We start from the raw sequence: 17,774 nt of genomic DNA, 5'->3' as shown, positions 1-17,774 counted from the left end.
GTTGTTTAAATATTTGTGTAATATATAGTGCTCGTGAAGGAAAGTATTTGATTTACGATCAATTATAAATAGAAGAAATTGTACGGTGAATTATTATACAAAATTGTATTAGAAATATTAATAGAAATCATTTTAATTAGGCGTGGTTTAATGTCTTAAACGGTAGATATTAAAAGACTTTACGCTTGCTACCCTTTTAATTATTCTGTTATTAAGAGTCCCTTTTCTTTAGCGATTAACAGAAAAATCTTGTTAAGAGTTTATTATAATGGGATCAGAAAAGCTGATTTATTTCTTGTTATTATTTCATTTAAACATAACATATTTATGAAGCGTAATTGCACTTCATTTCGTAAAAAGGTGATTACATGAAAAATTTTTCTTAACATAAACCATGTTACATATCGTAATACATCTACTTCTTAACTTTAGAGTGAAATAGATTCTGTGAAATCAGTTAACGTTATCGTCAACCTCGTGTCAATGATTGAGCGAATTGGGAATACGAAATCGTTGAACGGTCGAAAAAATAATGTCAAGTGGTTCAACAAGATGTCGATCGAAGTCGCACATTTTTCTTCCAATTGCAGGAAATAAATCAAGTTTCCTATTTGGTATTAATAAATCTTGAGTACAATAGGTCACTAGTTAATTTATACGTATTGACTTGCTGCTCGAAAGGAAAAACTATGTCAAGTATATGTTAAGATGTTCTGATACAGAAGGAAATGGAATTTATTTATAGATTTGTGCCCGATGTCTTGCGCGTTTAATTTGTAATACGATATTTTCCAGACAATTGATAAAATTAATTTTCCAGAATCAAATACAATGAGAATACAGAATATTAAATAGAATCTGATAAATAGTTCAGACTTTGTACTCTCTTCAAAAAATTAATTATTTGGAAGCCGATGCCGTAAAGTGTTCATATATAATATCATTCTATAATGTATTGTCATTCAAACATTATATAAAATACTTTTTTATGATATAAAATTATTAATAATACTATGTAATAAAAAATCATATAATATATAAGCAAAACATTTAACAACAATTACAAGAGAGATAAAATAAGAGTATTAAGATTAGTAAGAGAAGGAAGTAATGAGTTAATGATATTCAAGAAATCAATCGATGTAAAAATTTCATTTATTTGTGTCTACGATTATACCTAATGTATAATAAGTGGATAAAGCAAAAATATTGCACGAACACAAGAACAATTTTTGAAAAGAAATATTGCAAAAGATTTCTATATTTCCTTGATCTAACTGTGTCTTTTTACTACAATGAAAAACTGACGATTCTATTAGAAAATGAAGAAAATATGAAATTGTTTAACTTTTCACATGTTATCGAAAGCTTCTCTTATCTGGAACCTAAAACGAGCTATTCCCGCGTGGAAGTTTTCCACAGATTAGATACATCTAATCGTTGATCGATGTCGATGCTGTCTTCTGCACTTAAACGTTTCTTCTTTCGCCATATCACTGTCACTGCAACTAATGGCTTGGATCTATTGTGTTTCAAAAGATCGAAATCTTCTTCTTTCGTTGCACCAGACGTGTACTAGACGTTCAAGATCGATTGAAGTGTTCTCACAAAACTTTTTCACCCGTAACGATTATTTGCGATTCAATTCCCAGATATGTACATCTCTTGTCAGTTTTTTTATCGTCTCAATAGCACCCCTAAATATTATATTTAATTATGATATACAGTCAGACCCCCCTATAACGCGGACTAAAAATTGCGTCACTAAAAATAACGCGATTAGGAAGTTGCTGTAAATGACTCATTTCTGATATGAAAATATACGCGTTTTTGCAGTAAGAAAGCATTGTTTACAGTTATTATACTGTACTGTGTAACAGTTATTATTATGGAAGGCATATTATTTTGTCGTATTAAAAAGGAGCTGATCAATGATTGAGTTTATCTGTTGTTTCTTAAATAACTTTATTTATATCTTGCGTTACCACAAAAATAGTTGTAGATAAGATATATCAAGATATATAATATAGGAAATATTGTTTTCACTTATAATAACAAAGATTAGTAACTATTATTATTAGTAAATATGTATCTATTGCAAAATGCTTCAAGTGTCATTTTATTGATTCTTCTTAGAAACGTTTGAGTTCTAGAAGCTTTATTTAAATGACTTCATAGTCTATTTCAGTGATCAAATTTGGTAACTTATTTTGGAAGCAAAATTATTTACTCAGTAAACATATTTATATTAATAATTATATCTGAATTTAGTAAATGTAAGTGTTGTCAATTTTACATTAAATTTCGAACTAATAAAACCGGTATTAAAATTTATATGCATACTTTATAATTTTAGGGGTTGAAGTCTGATCGCACTTAAGCTTAATGTATGTATCGAGTCGATAATTCATATAATGTATACAAATAACACACTTTGAAAATCGACTTTCGAATTCGATTTTATTCTCGTATATGGCACGATCGATCATGATTTCAATTATGTTGCATTAATTTCGAAGTAAAAGTACCATCCATAACAGTCGATATCACAATGCACGACGCACAAATACCTCATTATAATAGGGGTGGTATTAACGATTCGCGCATAACTTGATATCGATAACCTCCGGAAAATCCAATTATGGTTCGATTTGCAGTTCAACATTTCAGCTGATTGTGGCCGGGCTACCTTGAATGTCTATTGAAATTCCATAGTACCAATCCTCGTGGAAGCGGTTAACCAAAAATTTCGAAAAACTTGACATTTTAATGAGAACTCATAATTACTCTTCCGATATTTATACATTTGCGGGATAATTTTGTATACATAGTTAAAAGGAAAATATGATTCCTCTCTTATATAAACATTACTGATTTTAAAAAAAGATTAGCTTTCAATGGAAAATCCGTTTATCCAGGATAATCTTGTTTTTACTCTTTTCGTATTCATATAAAAATTTCATATAAAATTTCGGGATTTATTGTATCCAGAAATAAAAGAGCAAAAAAATACCATCGACGATTTATTAAAATTTTCGAATGAAAGAGAAGAAGATTTAGAAACAACTCGTGAAATTGTAAACGTATAAGTATAATGCTCACTTTGTTTGGATACGATAAAAGCTATATCGTCTAATCTTTCGCGAGAAACGTTAACCTGCAAAGAAACGCACATACATATTTTATTATAAATCTGTTATTTCACCCACGCCGTCTAATATAACTTATCATGTAGAATGTTGGATAAATTAACATTTGTCTTTAAATAGATATCTTTATATTTAAAGCCGATGATTTATATTCATATGCATATATAATCATCTTTTATTCCATCTATTAAACGGATTGCTACGTTCAAATTTCAATCGTTGTCGCTTCAAACAAACCTTTCTAACGTTATTGAAAAATATATTCTTCCAAAAAGTTGATACTCGCGCATCCATCGCGAGCTAGACGAAGAAACGGAAGTCAAGGATACCAAAGGATACGAAAGTCGAAGTGGAAGGAAATATACCTGGCGGGTGAGAACGCGCTTGCGTGAGGATCCGCGTGTATATGTGTGTAATGGTGGAGAAAGTTGTACGCGCACGATGCAGCTGATGACCTTGAACTCCCTGTTAATGTTCGACATCGTGTTCCTGTTCTTCCTGTTCCTCGTCGGCGTCTCCTGCCTCGTGTATTACCTGCCCGCCACTCGAGCGCATGATTTCGCACCGCACGAAATCATCACGGCTAGAACGTCGCCGCGTTACGACTCGCCAATCGACAATGTTTAAGGTGAGTGAACTGCTGAAACGTTTTCATGGCTTTAAGCGATAATTTACGATCACCGAAATCGGCCACCAAAAGACAAATAATATTTGAAGGATATACAGCGGAGGTCGTATAGATATAAGTAGTTCTGACAAGTTAACTGAAATTACCTTTTATTGATACATTTCAGATATATTTTTGTGCTGGGAGCACTTAATTCAGGCATAAGTAGCTTTTCTATTTTACGTAATTAATATAAATATAATAATAAGTAAATCTTCTATTTTACATGAGTTGTGAAAATAAAATTTTCCCATTTATATGTTCATCACTGTATATGTTGGTACTTATATAGGATTATTAGGTTTCTTAGAATCGTATTAATATTTTTGCTAGCTCTATGCTAGCTAAAACTGAAGAACTGGAAGAATGTATAAAAACATATTTTATAACGCGTACCTCCATTAACTTACATATTTGTAAAGTGTATTGAAACACTAAGTAAAAACAATATTTGGGAATGCCATGTACGAGATAGCAAAAGTCTAATAAAGCAGAATTTCTTCGCATCTGATCCCAACTTTGAACACGTCCTATAAGTTTCCTCTTCCTTGATATTTTTAAAGTACCTAATTCAAGCTGTATGAGCTGAGCTCCTTTTAGCTGCTTCGGAGAAAACTGGAAAAAGCAGAGCAATATATTTCTTTCCGGTATAACGTATCGTTTTAGTTTTACGTAACCGACAATGGCCAGACTATCACCAAAAACCATATTTTTCATACGCTCCGCAAGGGAGTTGTAAAGGAACGTACGGTATATGTATACGTTTCCACTGCACGGCTAAACGGTATACAGCGTGTTCCACACAGGTAGCACAAGTTAACAATGAAGAAGTAAAAGATAGAGGAGAATTTCAATAGTCAAAATTATGATGCATGTGTAGTTGGGGCAATGGTAATGCACATAAAATGCAAAATAATGCAAAATAAAAACTAAGTAGACATCAATGAAGTTTAATGAAAATAATGTTAGCGTTACATATATAAATTTAATTTATTACATTGCATTTATAAATTTCGTATCATATAATAATAATATATACTTTTATATGATTATATTAAATTTGGTACTATGAAAACAAGATGTAAAATCTAATTAAAAAATACCTCATTGGAAAATACGTGTACAAATACATTTTCTAATCGTATTTAACGAAATTTCATTAATACTTAAATAGCTTGTCCTAGTTGAGTGGGTCATCCTGTATACCACGCTCTTTAACCCTTTGCTCGCCCTTCTGCTGTATCTTATGTACCTTTCACTCTCCGTACACTCCGCAACATCCTTCAACAGTCTTTTCCACTCTGACATTCCAAAGATCCTTGACCGTAGCATTTGCTTCAGTGTTTTCAATAAACCATTGCATATTCATAGATTATATTACATATATTTGTGTATTCTTTGACTGCACAGTTCAACGAATGTATGTAAGTTCCGTTGAAATTAATATATTGCATTCGTATCATTTTTAAGATTCATAATTATATTATTTGCTTTTCTAACTTTTATTAATACTTACTATCTCGTTGGATATTTGTATAATTATTTAGGAAACCTAATTGCAAATCTTTCTCGATATAACGTTAACATATACTAAAAATTCAATTTGTCCGAGGTTGCTAAAAACTGCTATAAACTGCTAAAACATCAAAAACATTAAAAACTCCGAAACAACCCGAAAGCTGATTTATTAAAAGTTAACAGTGAGCAAGAATTCAATGCCACAATTTCTATTAATCATCACGAGGTACCAAATATTAAACTTTAAAACTAATCATTAAAACTCATTCCTTTTCTAGTGTTATTTCCATTCTTCGGTTTATGAAAATTTTATTGCCGGTATAACATCCGCATTCTAAGTAGTAAACTCGGTCTTTATTTTCTCGGAAACTCTATATTTCTTGAAATTTCTTTTCTTTCCTTATTTTTATTTCCTTCCAATCGAAAAAGAAACAAGCTCAATCTCTTGAACTCTACTCCATGAATATCACGAAAATTTCTTCGGATCGCTTTACCCGCATTTTTCCTTGCAGGAAAATCCTTTTCCGCGTGTGTTACCTCAAGTGTATGTGTAGGCAACTCGATACACATACATATAATATTGCTCATACAGAGGAACGTAAAGAGGGAGCGAAGCTTCGTGAAAGTTACTATAATATTTGCTGATCGTGGCTGTAGAGAAGTTATTTATTCTACATGTTCGTTGCGAAAGTTTTCATGGTTCGCATTCTGTGCTTTCAAATATCTTCTAGGTATGCTAATTAAATATACAAAAATAAATACGTAAATTTTAAAAATTTTAACATTATACGTATGTATTAAAAAATAAACATATTTTGATATATATCCAGAGAGAAAAAATTATTGTAAAGTTATTCTTTGTTACTTTTATTCCTGAGGGATGAGCAGAATGTTTAATTTCCTAAATAACGTGCCATAAAGAGGAAAAAATTAATTATAGTGTCATATATGTGGGTTTTTATTGTTACAAATTGAAATAAAAGTATATTGTTGAATCGAAAGAATCATTTTATTATATTAATGAAGTAATTGCAAAAAAATGTAGTAAAAATGCATAGAATGCTGTTGTAAAAATGTATAATACGCTCTTTGAGAAAAAAAATCATTCTTTATTGAAATTATACTAAAGATCGAAATAGAATAACTTAAGGAACAAGAAGAACATTTTATTGCTTTTCCGAGAGTTCAATTAATTCCAAAAGTATATTCGGATAGTAATATAGGATTAATATTTAGATAAATCTATAATATCTTATCATAAGTTACTATATAACGCGTAATAGGTTCTTATATCTTATTATCTGACTAAAAGTAAAAATAATTAAAAATAAAGAAGTACATAAATAATAATAAAATAAAGAATTACATAACAATCCTATATTACTCAAAATATTTCAATTTTAGTAACATATTTATATTGATTTTATTGTTAGGTAATGTACAATTTTTATTTGGAAAGTAGATCAATCTCTCATCCTGTTAGTCCTTATTTCCACCTTTTTTGTTGAAACGTAAATTTTCCGTTGCAAAGTATAACAGACTGATTACCATACATGTTTTTCTTGTTGCGTAGAACCCAAAATTTGTAAGGTCGTCAGATCGCAACAATACAGGTGACCCCATAAATCAACCCCTTCAAATCTGGCAAACCATCACTCTTTATTATAGAACTTGTTACAAACTATAATGGCTCACCCGCTGTGCAAGGTTCCTAATCACGTCATTGCCTTTTTTGCCATTTCAAAGGAAACTCTGATCAATCACGTCTATCCCACACTACGTCTTATAAATATTACATTAGCCCTACAATAATAAGATTATGATAGCCTCAATTGCAAGTGTATCTCGATCAATTCACGATCTCATTGTTATAAATGAATCGATCTCAACCTTTAACCTTTACGTCAAAGGTTTGAATTTTGATAAATTGCTTCGACACAATGGTCTCTATATGGTTAAAACTCGAATAAAATTAAAGCAGAAACATTCAATCGTTAGGATGTAATTAGGATATATTCCCCTAATATAAATATACGCTGCTATTGACGCACATGTTGCGTCATCTTTATTATGTAAATCTTAATTATTATATCGTCAATGATCGACACCGACACAACTACTGAGTTTTTGTAAGTTACATTTTGTAGTGTAACAGAGCCTTAAAGAATTAATCGAACGGATTTACAACTCGTCATCGATATTTCATAACTGTTTACTTGAATTATTAACTCTTGAAATATCCGAATGATCAGAATGACCAATTTGTAAGTTTTTGTAGAAATTTTATAGATTTAAAATACACAATGTATCTTATATCAATACATAAGTTATTTGATAATTTTGCAATAATATATGCATAAATTTTATAGATAAATCTTGTATTAATAATGAATAACATGTACATACAATTTACGTATATATATCTTTCATTTTGAGTTTTTAATACAGCTTTTATAATTTAGTCGCAAATAGTTCTATTGTAAATATTACGAAAATCATAAAATATGTTCATCATAAATAACAGGAATACAGTGATGATCCTTGCTTCGTTCAATTTCCATATGTTTAATTATCAATATCTTCAGAGCCACTCAAAATGCTATTTGAAAATTGGCCCCGAATTAATATTATATCTCGAAATTAGCAGCGAACACTGCGACTTTGGAAATAATCCACCACGATAACATCGGCTTCCGCGTGATTCCATGTGGAACGATTCTCGTTCGAGTGGATCCCACTTTGATCGTTACGTTACAATTGATTCGTGTTATTTCCCATTCTACGTCTCTCTTTCTCTCCTTTTTCACCCGAGACGATCGCACGTCGCTCGAAATAACGAACAAGTCTGTGACAAGTTGACGGCTGTGGATCGCCTGCTAATTTTTTCATATTTCATCGAACCACCGACTGCTGTACAATCGAGCTGAAATTTAAATTCCCGTTGACTGGCTGACGCACACGCGCGCTCGACCTTACTATCCGATTTAATGCGTGGCCAGAGCGTCGTCCATCCGCTTCCTACATTTCCGGCGACAGTGGCTGATACTAATATCGCTGCTTTTTGTATATCGTGCTGATGAATTTTTAAACCAATTGAGAATACGTGACGTCGTGAAACTGCAGATGCGAGGAAAAAACGATGTTCCATGTTTTATATTACGTAGAACCGCACACACGTTTGTGGAAGTATCATTGGTGAATTAGAGGAACTTGGAAATTGTATTATGAATTTCTTAATCTTTCATCGTATTAGACCAAACGTGTTAATTTATTCGATTGGGAAATCGAATTAATTCATTATTAGGATTGCCAATCTTCTGAAGATAATGGTTTTTTTGCTTAGGAATTTTCTGCTTTTTTTAAATTTCGTTTTCGTTTTAAAGGACAAGTTACATTTACATTTGGATTACATGGAAGAAGACGTAGTGAAGCCATTCTTTTTTCATTCTCTAACTTCTATGCGTGTATTATGCATATCATTTATGAAGTTTAGCAATCAAGGGATCCCCTGGTTAACGGATTAAGAAACTCTTCAAAATCGTTACATATTAATGAAGATTACCATCACTTTACCAGGCAATATATTATTAATCAATGTTCAATGACAAGTTACATACATATGTAAGTTAGATGTACTTAAAAATATTTGTATCAAGTATTTTTATTAAAATCTGTACTATGAAAACCTACACAGTATAATTTTACTTAAAAACCATGAGAAACTCCAAATATTTCAACATATTTGGAAAATGAAGAAACGCTAGATCGTGCATTTTAACTAGGGACGACAGCATTATCCTTTTAATCCATAGAAAGTTAATTCAGATGTGTATGTAGAATATTCTCATCTTTAATCGAAATGTAGTTTCATAAAAAATTGTAATTTTTCGTTATATATCGTATTAATATCTTCGTAATAACGTAATATTATGGTAATAAACTTGTAATTATTGTTAATTACCAAATAACTTCGTCGAAACTTTACACTGCTGGTTTATATTAACGTTAAAGCAAATGTTTCATTAGTCGCTAAATATAAGTACTTTTGTTTATATTGTTCAATTAGACGCTGTAACAAAATAGTAAAACATACTCGTTTGAAGTTGGTTCGCGTCCGTGTGAATTAATTTTGTATCGATTGTGACTTGTGTGTGTAGTCTTGATTCATCGCGTTGATTGATGCGTCGCCGAAAAAGCTTTCACCTATTAAACCAGCTGACCAATTCTGCGCGAGTTAATTCGTAATTAAGTGAATCAGGTGTTGATTGAATCGAGTTTCAGGATTAAATTTCAACAACACGATTGCATGAAATTTACTTTGATAGAATTACTGCTTTCCGAATCATGTGATTTATTGATTGTAATCTTCGTCTGTAAAAATCTCGACGTTCGATGAAAAATATAATTCATCAAATGGAAAATATTTTATATGACTAATGTTCTTGATAGAATGAATAGAATTTACAAAGAGGAATAGGTTTTATGTAAATTACGTTCAATGGTTTTATTTGTTATATACGAAGAGCAGAATATATGATGTGATTTATGTACATTCGTTTTACACTATTTTGTGTTCTTCAAATCGACAATAAATTTTGTTACAGTTTCAAACTTTGCGTTATTTAAAGTTCAATTCTGAATAAAATTGAACTTCGAGTATCGTTCCTCTACCTGCTCGTTTAATTTATTTATTCGTTTTAGGTTTAAAGTTGAACAGAAGATAGTAAGTCTGTTAAAAAGTTTGTAAAGTTAAACCTCTTTTAAATCGATGAAAAATTCTTATAAAGACCCCTTGAGAACTTAGCCTCCATCGACTTGATCAAATTTTGATCCACTTTATCCTTTTAAGATAATTGTCTGTAGAGGTGGAAAGTCCACTTTTCCTATTTTCCTAATTGGAAGCAATGAAAATTGTTAATACTAATTATTTCGTATTAATTTCTTATTGTTTAAGATTATTCAAAACCCTGTGACGAGATAATTTCACCTATAGTAATTCTCTTCTTCGCTTTCTTTATTTCATCGTCCTCCAGAAGATTTTTACCTTCTTGAAAACCTATCTGAAACGACGATACAACTCAAATCTGTCCTAAACCTACCACGAAACTAATTCAAACTAATGCAAACTTATGACAAATATTAGAAATATTATATACAGTACAATATATACAACAGCAAAAGTACTTTTACATATATGTAAATCGAAAATTAAGGCTGACCAATCTCGTACGTACAGGAAAATATTCACGTTCCTTTTGACAAAAATATTCGAAACTCATCGAAATCAGCAAAGTGTCCTTTATTCTAAATAATAATTATAAAATAAAAACTTAGTTATTTTTATTTTATGGAAACGCGCGATATCCAACAACGCGAGAATAATCCAAGCGAATCGGGATTCACTCTTCGTTAGGCGATCCCTTGTACTTGATAATTTCTTAATAAATCCAAGATGGTAACACAATATCAGAGACGTATTGGAAAAATGATGGCAACCGACGTTATTAAATTACGATCGACCAAAGGCGAGACTCGCCAGCGAGTAGCAGAGTCTCGCGAATTGAAGTTCGATTTGTTCGTTGATGAAATTTCGTGGAATTAGGCGAGGCACTCTCTGGTACTGCCATTAACGGATTGTCCTCTAATTAAACATCCTGTCTCCTCGACTGCTCGTAACGAGCGTACCTATTGCCGCCTTTGCCTTTACGAACAATGTCGATTCGATCCGCATTTAATAGAACGAACCTCTTAAGCGGCCGGAAATTTTTCATTCCTCCAGCCAGTTCGGACAAGCCTGCAATTTCACGATTCCAGATACATGCTTGTCGTCTGATCGATTATCGACGATTTAATACGCGTTTGGTCGTTTTCAACTGAGCTTCATTCGTTTCGTTCATTCAAATAAAAATTTTATTTCTTACGAAAGAGAATTAATCGGTATAAATGGGAATGAGCCTGTTCGATAAGCATCGTGAGAGAGTTTAGAATATTTTTGGAATACATTTTTCTTGCCTTAATAGTTAGTAGATTGCAAAGGTTTATGTAAATTCATATTTTTGTAAATACGATTATGGTAACAGAAAAATAGTATAAGTATACATTTGTTTTATTTGTTGAATATTATGGCGAATATTTAATTTTTCATATTTTACCTATGTCTGCATATCATGTACAATCTCAACATCTTTCCACTATCCATCATTTTTAGGCTTTTTCAAATTTCCTTCTTCGCTTGAATTGTAATGCCTGCGTTGATATTTTATTACATTCAACCGGAAATTTCATCGAAGTCGTGACGAAGAATTAACAGACTTTCCAATTACTAGAGTTCCAGATTGAGCAAGTCCGCGAATCGCATAATTCAAATTGAATAATCTTCCAATCTCGTTTAAACATCTAATCGATGACCCAGTTATATCGGTATTGTGTATTTGCTTGATCGTTAAAGGATCTGTAATTTGCCGGATCTGATAAACCGCAGTTTGCCCGACTAACTATACCTGTAAATTATATTTAACCAATATAAGAAATATGTATCGATTAATAACTTCTCTTATTAAAAGTCTACTTCTTACTTTAATTATATTTAATTATTTGATATAATTTTATTTATGTAATAATATCATATATAAAATATGGTTGTAAATAAAGGTTATACTTATTTATTTATAAATTTCGTTTAAAGAGAGTAATATATTTCGTGTAATATGAAAATAAAAATTTAAGATTAGGATAAAAGTAAACAAAATATCGAGTCCAATTGCTATGATCTACACACAAAATTTTACTTCCTTCAAAATCACTTTCGCAACATTATGTTATTTTTTTCACTTTATTAATTACATATACCTATATCTTTCTCATATTGTATACTCAATAATGTAATTAATAGTAATCTCGCAATATTACCAACTAATCCTGTAATAAAATTTCGAAGCTCTAACATAAAACTTAAATATCCAGCGCACACCTTTCATTTTTCATCTTAGGAAAGAAAAGAGAAGATAACAAGTAAAAATCGATATATTGATTTTAGAAACTGCTGTTTCATCCAGGTTTTATTAATATTTATAAATAAACTTTCTCATTATTCCGTTTATACCTCTCAATTATTCGCTACATACATTGATAATTTACAATATTTAGTGAGATCATCTTTAACGCTAATTGTACGTTTAAAATTACTGTCCATGCTATATAATAATTTTTCGCTTAGTGTATGTTTGTAATAAATGTCTTATAACTTCTAACTCTATAAACTCTATATATCTACATACGATATAAAATTATATATCTTCGAATTGGTTTCGAATTTTACTATAATAGTCACGATAGTCTCTCGTATCTCATCAATGCTAACGAAATTTCAAAAAGTTTCGCATAATGTACACAATATATTGATAAAAATTTTCTGTGCTAAGTATTCGAATACCTTCGTCAGTTACTGAACATAATCTGCTTTTGAACGAATCTAGATGGAACTTTTTCTAGTAAGCAGGAAACGGTCGCGCAACTTCACCTCCGCTGTTAAACGAATCGATGCATCAATGCATTATAACTGATGTTCATCCCTTATCGAGGACACGATATTTTCTTTGAAGGAGTAGGGACCAGGGAAGAATTAGTTTCTCGCGACATATTTGTCGCGTTGGAAGCTAATACTTGGAGAAAGTTTTGCCGATCCTTCGAGCAGAAGGAATTAGCTTCGATGGAAACTCTTTGACGAGCGTTCAGCAAATACTTGGGCCAAGACAAAGTTTTCAAGCTGGAGCGATTGCCCGATAACTTCCTGACATTTGCATCTAAAACATACACAGAAAGAATGGATTGGTATCGGTCGAAAAGTTTTCAATCGAAGTTCATCTGGCCGACGGAATTCTCGATGGTATCGTGATCATTGCGAAAGTTTGCATACACTTGGAACAAATTGTGTCTGTGAATTAGCGGTTTAGGTTTGTGTTTCTGCGTTCGTTGCAGTTCTTTTTATTACACGCCTGTGGTCAGTGGAAATCAATAGACAGATCGCGAATGTTTATACAATCTCGTATTTCTATAAAGAAGCAAGGAAGATAGAGAGTTAGATAGAAGAAATAGAAGACGAGAATTAGACCTTTTGCTATCTATAACTTCGTGAGTTTTATCTTCTAGGAAATTCGTTCGTCTCTTTCGATATTTGTCCAGGTATTCATGCAAATCTTTATGAATATAGTTAAAAATGAAACTGGGATAGAGAACAGTTTTACCTACTAAATATTGTAACAGTTATAATGGATGAAAGTAATATAGAAAAATTGCGAATTAAATTGTTAAATAAGATCGTCAATTAATTCAGCCGTAAATGTAACCGTATGTACTTCACACGCGAGTAAATAGGAATGCCAATTTTCTTAGATCAATACCTGTCATCTTAATGTGCTTAACTCAACAATTCATCAATGAGTGGTAAAATTAGAGCTTCGAAAATATTCATTCTGCGTAAGTTCCAATCACTTTCCGTTATAAGTTCCATTCTAATATATTTAGATACAATTCGAAGGAAAAATTGATTCTAAATTAACGTCCTCAATAGGCCTGGGCGAGATTCTTATGATCTTTAGATATGTATGTCTCAAATGAATTATTGCGATCATTGAAGATTGTAAATTTCGATCGCTGACCAATTTTCCAATCTCACTATATCACTTCCATTTATCGTACCATACCTTAGATATTTTACACACTGTTGTATATTATATTGCAATCGTGCACTTCTGCAGCCTCAACTTTTCCTAAATACATATAATTTCATAAATCTACTTATCACTGCATTAATATAATATTACGAGTATTATTTATCTACTTATTATTGATATAAGGATCGCTAGCTAAGGATCTCTAATTAATGATAAAATCGATAAAAGTGGATTTTTGGTAAAAGATAGCAACTGGAATACACGGCACCATTATTTCAACACAGATCGATCTAGCTGTCCGCTATCCCTCAGGCCGACTACTCGATGCGAAGATTTACAATCGGTAAATCTGCACGCGTCGTTGCAAACGATGTGGTACTGGCGGGTGCAAGGTGCTCTGCATTTGATTAAAAATCGATCCTGCCGAGGCCAACGAGTTTTCATTTTCGATCTGTGGCTACTTCGGACCGACTGCTGTTACTCGAGCCGCAATGGCTTTGGGCTGAGATGAAATTGATTGGAATTCAATGTTCATATGTGCTTGTATCTATATCGCGTGAATCATCCAGAGAATTAATACCGGAGAATTAAAAATTAATTTAAAAATTGTCTTCGAAAGAGTAAGCATTCTATGTTTTCTCGCGAGAACAGCCTATGTTTTCTCTCTTATCTTCTATTTTGATTCGATAAACGAATTTATTTTACCTACAGCATCATGGTGATAATTGGTTCCATCTAATGCGCGAATTAAAATGTGCAATAAAGTCGTTCTTTTAATAGGAGAACTCGTAATTTATTGAACATGTAATTACTAGAAGAAAAATTGTAAAAAGTATATAATAAAATTAATAAAAGAAGAATGCAGAATTAAATTCAACATAATAGCATATTTATAAAAAATAGTACGTATAGAAATACACATTTCATATTGAAAAATTAATACTTTTGTTTTGGATGCTATTCTTGAAAACAGGTTTTTGTATACGATGGAAATCTACAAATGTTACACATATATTTTTCTTACATACGCGACATAATTTTCTTCTGTAAACTCGGTCATTTTCTCAATTTCTATCCATTCTATTTTGTATTAGTTGAATTTTCTCAACAATTTTCTTGGCATGCCTAGATCATTATTTTTAGGGCTTGTAGCGGCACTCGACAGCAAACTTTCCAACGATTTCTGTCCCGTGGCTCGCTACACAAAGACTCTACCCTCCGAACAAGATGATTGCCAGATGTCGATACATTCTCACCGAATGTTTTCAGCTAGCCCAAGGACTCGCTATAAATCTTAGGATTTATTTAGTTAAGGTTCTCCAAAGGGACAAATAGTCTTTGTCTCAACAGTCCTTACACATACCCCCCACTAGAGATACAGGAAATCTGCTTTTCCTCGCGTACGACGCTTCTCGCTAGCAACTTTCTCTCAAGGGCGGTTAATATCCTTTTCCAACCACCAACTCAAAATTTAGCCAATTAACAGCGACGTCCATTTCCCTCTCTTTCCGAACCAACACTTTCCTTAACGAACCAAGAGGATTCCGTATCCTTGGACACACCCAATCACAGTTTTTCTAAGCAGCATCATCGTGACGGAAAGTCAGTCCGCAGTGAGTCGCTAGACAAGTCGGGGGACGCGTATCCGAATTGATCGTTGGTAGTTGGCCGTAATAACGAATCCGAATCTCTCGACATCTAGTGCAATCATCTCCCGACTTGAATCGCACCGCGAAACGTGTCGCGCCGAATCCGAACTTGTAACCGTGAGCCTATAATTGTATCGCGCGTTCTACGCGGAAGTGTATATAAAGAACGAAGATGAGTAAATAGTTACTGTTGAACATATCGAGTGATTTTTCTACACCTATCACGCACGTCACCTCAGGCTGTATTGTACGGAACCCGGCTATATAAATACGTCTGTGCACTCGCTATGCTGCTAGGGAAAAATGTTCGTCTCTTGAGTAAGAAAACGAGACAATTGGTAAAAAAAATTCTCATTCTGCGAGATAGACAGAAATAAGATATTCGTAATATTTATATATGTGTATATGCGTGTCACGCATGCGCAAAACGGGACCTTTGCTTGCCCTCCGTCTTGATTTTTTTTTTTTACTCAAAAGATAGATAGTTTCGTCAATGTTTTTGGTATCCAAACCTGTTTATATGACCGTGCTACGGATCATTCTCTTCTTCGCTTTCTTTGGAACTATTCGAAATAATATGTAATCTGTTGGACATCTGACCCTTGTTCGAATGACGAATTAATAATTAATAAATAAGTAAGGAAGTGTGCTATCCAGAAAGGTATATTGACCAGAGTAATGTTATCTTCAAGCGAATATATCGTAATACGAAAATAACGACACGCTACTGTTTCTCTTCTTGCTCTTCTTCTTCATATCGGGTTCGTAGTCAGTAATTTCTAGTCACTGTCCTTCATCAGCTGCATTTCAAAGCACCTACCCAACGATTCGTCAGCGTTTTCCACTTGCTAGCTTAGGGTTTAAGCTTTGGGCCTCAGAAAAAGGTATTAACTCTCTTCCCCTCCCGTTTTATGGTCGCAGCATGATCAAAGAGAAAGACTTCTTCCATTCCATCGAATGAAAATAAAAAGGAAAGGTTTCTAGTTGGTAGACTGCTATCACCTTGTCTAGCTCAAGGGTACGGGCTCCTAAGTATAGGAAATGCATCTCGTGTTTCTCTCGTGCAATAAAAGAATGGTAAACATATTAGATTATAGCATAAGAAAGGGAAAAATGGACATAATGTTGAAGTTACATATGAACACAGGTGTTTTTGAAAGTGTTCCTGTTAACCCTAATGTTTTCTTCGGCTACATGTGACATTAATTGGATGCCATATTTCAATAGGTATTATTAAAATGTAGATAGGTTGTGAATATTTGGTTTTAGTATTTCATACAATTTTACTATCTTTCGTGTGTTTCACGCTTTTTATCTATAAGATATTCGAAGAAAGAAAATGGTGGAAGAGACAGTATAAACGTGAAATAACGAGAAGAATAGCGACGTAAAAGATTTACTTTCCGCTCAATAGTAATTAGACGCGAAAATTAATACGATTTGCTCGGGTTATAGAGAATAAAATCTCCTAGGGACTGTAAAACACGTGCCCAAAGGAAAATAACCAAAGAGAAGATACAGTTCGAAAAAATTAAGAGCCAACAAATTTTTTCGGGGAACAGTGATCATTGTCACATTGTTTCAATGATACGATTAAAATTCAGATCATAAAAAAAGATTTTACGTCTATAAAATTTGTGAAGGAATTTCTCGAACGTTTAAACATTTAATATTTTTATACCGATACAGAAGCTGATTATGAAAAGAAGAAAGGATTAATCAAGGAATAACTATCGAATTTGTTAAATACATTTCTCCCCTACTAGTAAGTTATATTATAACTTATCGCACATTGTATATGAGATGCATGTATTGTTATGCTGCATTGTATTAAAAACCTTTCATTACGTTTTATTTGAAAATTCTGCATATAAATTGTTTTACTAGCGAAAATATTAATGTATCATCGAGATATAAGAAAAACAAGGTACTCATGGAAACCCGATATAAATCCGATATAAATGTTTACATATTAAACAGAAGGTGATGTTGAAACTAAATGTAATTACGAACTTTTCCATTCGCACAGACCAATTTCACATGTTTTCTCTTTCACAGTTGACTCTCAGGTGCTTTTCTCGAATGCATACGTATCTTCAATTATTTCACAAAACCACAT

At 32.4% G+C, this 17,774-nt stretch overlaps 1 protein-coding gene across 7 annotated transcripts in view; it reads left to right on the top strand.

The window, feature by feature from the left end:
- LOC126913986 (uncharacterized) overlaps positions 1–17,774 on the top strand; it is a 215,228-nt gene that overhangs the window by 58,739 nt on the left and 138,715 nt on the right. For 6 of the 7 annotated variants that reach the window (XR_007709537.1, XR_007709532.1, XR_007709536.1 and 3 more), the window contains exon 2: positions 3,425–3,777. The exons of the other annotated variant lie outside the window; for it this stretch is intronic. The gene's annotated coding sequence lies outside the window, so the exon portion shown is untranslated. The remainder of the gene's footprint in view (positions 1–3,424; positions 3,778–17,774) is intronic. 7 annotated transcript variants of the gene reach the window in all.

This window comes from Bombus affinis, chromosome 3, assembly GCF_024516045.1.
Source record: "Bombus affinis isolate iyBomAffi1 chromosome 3, iyBomAffi1.2, whole genome shotgun sequence".
Classification (NCBI taxonomy): domain Eukaryota; kingdom Metazoa; phylum Arthropoda; class Insecta; order Hymenoptera; family Apidae; genus Bombus; species Bombus affinis.
Note: the sequence above shows the minus strand (reverse complement) of the source record. Positions and strands in the feature narration are given on the sequence as shown.